Source organism: Giraffa tippelskirchi, chromosome 8 (genome assembly GCF_054371585.1).
Source record: "Giraffa tippelskirchi isolate mGirTip1 chromosome 8, T2T-mGirTip1v1.2.pri, whole genome shotgun sequence".
NCBI lineage: Eukaryota > Metazoa > Chordata > Mammalia > Artiodactyla > Giraffidae > Giraffa > Giraffa tippelskirchi.
In genome coordinates, this window is record NC_137282.1 from 114,622,027 (window position 1) to 114,626,409 (window position 4,383).

Genomic DNA, 4,383 nt, shown 5'->3' on the forward strand with positions numbered 1-4,383 from the left:
GATATAGCCCCTGCTTAGTGGAACTGGTCAGGATAATGAGGGAAGAGCTGCAGTAGAGGTATGCAAGGTACATGAGGGCAGGATGCTAGATCAATTGATCCTGCCTCGCAGGAAGTTCATGGGAACCTTTTAGACAGTGGCTTTTGAATGCATGCCTGAGCAGGGGAAGAGATTTCCAAGCAGAGGGAACAGCTCAAGGAGAGGCACAGAGATGTGAGAGTGCCCAGTAGGTGACTAAATGGGGTGCGGTTGAGCATGGCAGCTTTGAGCTCAGTGGGAGCATCAGTTGAAGATGCATGAGCTCTGTTCCTACATGTTCAGAGGCAGAAAGGAAGAGCTCAGCTCTGGCCCACAGCCCACGGCTGATACTTCATGTATCCCTCTTGGTGCTCCCCTTCCGAACTCCCAGGTTGTTGTTGAAGCTGGAGACACAGGTGTGCAGAAAGGGGAGCAAATCCCAAAGCTTTGAAACCCCCCAAATCCCCAGATCTTGAGAGCAGGCTACCAGAGCTAGGGCTAGATCAGAGGTAGAAATTAGTTCATTTGTAGGAGTCAAGCTGGAGTTGCCTAGAGGCTCATGCTTTGACTCCATAGGTGGCTCATTATTTTTATCCATTGATCCATTCATCTTTCAATGTCTACTAAGTAGCTACTTGAGGAGAGTGAATTATGGAGGCTACAAAGACAAAACAACCACAGTTTACCAAGACTGGGAACTCAAGACACACTCATTAAAAATTTAACCAGTATTGGGCTTCCCTGGTGGCTCAGTGGTAAGGAATCTGCTTGCCAGTGCAGGGGACATGGATTTGATCCCTGGTCTGGGAAGACCCCACATGCCATGGAGCAACTGAGCCCATGCACCACAACTACTGAAACCCACGCACCCTAGACCTGTGCTTCACAAGAGAAACCTCCACAGTGAGAAGCCCGGGCAGCACAACTGGAGAATAGCCCCTGCTCCCCGCAGCTAGAGAACAGGCCCTGCTCCCCGCAGCTAGAGAAAAGCCCCTGCTCCCCGCAGCTAGAGAACAGGCCCTGCTCCCCGCAGCTAGAGAATAGCCCCTGCTCCCCGCAGCTAGAGAATAGGCCCTGCTCCCTGCAGCTAGAGAACAGCCCCTGCTCCCCGCAGCTAGAGAATAGCCCCTGCTCCCCACAACTAGAGAATAGGCCCTGCTCCCTGCAACTAGAGAATAGGCCCTGCTCCCCGCAGGTAGAGAACAGCCCCTGCTCCCCGCAACTAGAGAACAGGCCCTGCTCCCTGCAGCTAGAGAACAGTCCCTGCTCCCCGCAGCTAGAGAAAAGCTGGAGCAGCAATGAAGCCACAGAACAGACAAGAATAAATAAATACAAATAAATAAAGTTATTTTTAAATTTTAACATATATTACCAAAGAACTTGGTATAAATCTGGTATAAATAGGCCATAAGTACTTTCCAAGGCATGCACAAATATGTTCATTACCTTATTGTTTATAACAGTAAAAACTAGAAACACAGCTTAAGCTTCTGCTAATGGGCAGCAGCTAATCAACTAGGGTACATCACCACTAAATGTTTGCTTTTTGCTGAGAAAACAGATGGATGAATGGATGGATAAATACAAGTTCAGAGTAGAGAGTGTAAAAGAAGTGAAACAGGAAGATTAGAAAAAGAATCATGGAGGAGACACTGTGAGACAATACCTGGCACACGGTACAAACTCAGTAAATGTTATTCACATGAACTAAGTTCCCCCCAAAGCCTCCAGCAAAATAACTCTTCCAACTCAAGGACCTCCAGAAATGTCCAAAGGACCCCATGTGTGCCATGAACACATCCCCTATCTCTTGTGACTGTTGCACATAAATCCTACAGATACAAAATTTGCGTGGGGGATTGTGGTAATAATTGGAGAACAATTCACTCTTTGAGTCCTATAGTAGGACTACTCAGACCCGCAGGTATTATAGAACTTTCCCTTCTATTGACAGCCTGCTTCTAGTTTTTGGCTGAACTCAGAGATAAGTCCAGGGATTGGACTAAAGACAGACAGTGTCCTGGTACCTTTCTCAAGAGTCCCCAGGTAAATCCTCTGTGTCCTTCTCTCTCCCAGGCAACTTCTCATTCCTCCAGTCTATTAAGTGAAAGCTCTTGTTACCTTTTAAATGAGCCCCACCTTGGTCAGGCATTTTCAGCCTCTCAGTTCAGGGGATCCATGATAATAAAGAGCTTTGACTCTGAAAGACTTTCAACGGGCATAGACTTGCTTTACTTTCAACTCAATGCTGGGAGGTACCAAAGGAGGATTTATATGCTCATTTCATAAATGAAGAACCTTCAAGCCTTGGCTGGGAAGCTGTGTGCCCAAAGGCACAATCAAGAGCCAGATTTGGAAGAAAGAACATGGGAATATGTGCCTGGGATTACCCACACCATTGCCAGGAAAGCTACAGGAGTTTTAGCTTGACCTTTAGAATCTGCAGCTTGTAATGAGCAGTAGATAACTAGGGGCTACTCACTATCTATTTACCCTCTGTGTGTGTCCAACTCTTTGCACTGCTATGGACTGTAGCCATGAGGCTTCTCTGTCCATAGGATTCTCCAGGCAAGAACACTGGAGTGGGTTGTTATGCCCTCCTCCAGGGGATCTTCCCGACACAGGGATCAAACCCGCATCTTTTGCCTCTCCTGCACTGACAGGTTCTTTACCACTATCACCACCTGGGAAACGCTGTGTGCTGTGGGAAGCCCTACTAACATGGAAAACCTTCCCCAGAAAATAACCACTCCCCCTTCGCATGGATTCTTGGTGGGTAAACAAGTTCAGGTGCTGACCTTCCAATGAGAAAGCCAAAGGGCTTTGTCCTTTCTCTCGCAGACCTGCTATGGTAGGGGCAAGTATATGACAGCCAGCCTGAACCCCCAATCAGGGCTTTGGATCTTGGTACGACAAGGAAAGGAGGATGGCATAGAACAGTGGCTGAGTTCACAGGGCCTGCTACAAGAAGGTCGCCATGGTTCCTAGAGATGCCCACCAATGGATGGCAGTCTCCCCTCCTAGGCCTACTCCTCCATAACCCATCAGTTCTGTGGTTCTGCAGCATTCTCCTAAGGGCTGCCCAGCCAACACTGTTAGCCAGCCCTGGTTTCTGCTGCTTGCAACCAGTGAATGCTGAAAGAAAGACAAATGTAGAGTAAGCATTCAATGAGTATTTGCTGAATGTGTGCATGAAAAAATGAGGAAATAAATATAGGTATGAAGGAATGTAATTATGAAGGAATAATAATGAATGCCTCTCTATGCACTAATCTCTCCAGTCTTGCAAGGATCTTTGTTTTAGGGCCTTGATGTTTCAGGTTCCCTTCCTCCACATGCTGTTCTACATGTCACAGGCAGAGGAAGGAGATGATTCTTCCTCTCTTCCTCTTGTAACTCTCTTTTTAAACATCTTTTTCTGATGTGGACCATTTTTAGTCTTTATTGAAATTGTTACAATATTGCTTCTGTTGTTTTTGTTCTGGTTTTTCAGTCTTGTTGGAAGGTGAAGACTTAACTGCTGAACTGCCGGGGAAGTTCCATTTTTGGCAGGGAGGCGGGGAAGGGAATGTGGACCATTTTTAAAGTCTTTCACTTTGGTATCTCTTAATCTTCATTCTCAGTCCTTTACTTAGGGAAGCCTCCTGGCTTCACCAAACCACGATTGCATTAGGCCTTCTTATAGTCTCTCTCTCATATACATTGGTGTTTTCCATCAAAGCATTTGTCTCAGTAGATTAAACACTTTCATGTCATCATTGGATTAATGTGAATCTGTCTAGATTCTAATCTCCATGAAGGCAGGAATGATGCCTTTTTGCTTAAACTCTATCTCTACACCTAGGCCAGTGCTTGGAAGGCAGCGAGTATGCAAATAAATGTAAATATATGTTTCAGAAGTAAATGAAGAGGTATGCTCTTTGGAAGGAAAGAACAGGAGATGCTGACCTCAATAAGCACTCAATAAATGCCTGTGGTTGAACTTGAACTTGACAACTCAAGCCCAGGCACAGGGTGGGTTTTTAGAGATTAGTTGGTGAACATTAAGATAGCCTGAGGTGGAGGTGAGGGAGGGAAGTGGAAACCTGGAAACACAGTGGCTCAGTGGGGAGCCAGGAGATAGGCAAGAGCCAATTTCTTCCTCTGTTCTTAGCTGTGGGCCAGCCCACACCCAGGTGTCCTGACGCCCAGTATGCTGCCTGTTCTCGCAGGCATTGGGAAACCTGCCCTGGGTATTAAACAGCCTATGTTCCCCCTCCCCTCTGCCCAAAAGAAGGAGAGCCCACAGGCTCCCCCTTTGCTGGAGCCCATCCCGGTGAATCATCTTTCCAGACACATCAGGCCTCCAAGTGGAAAATGGCCCCA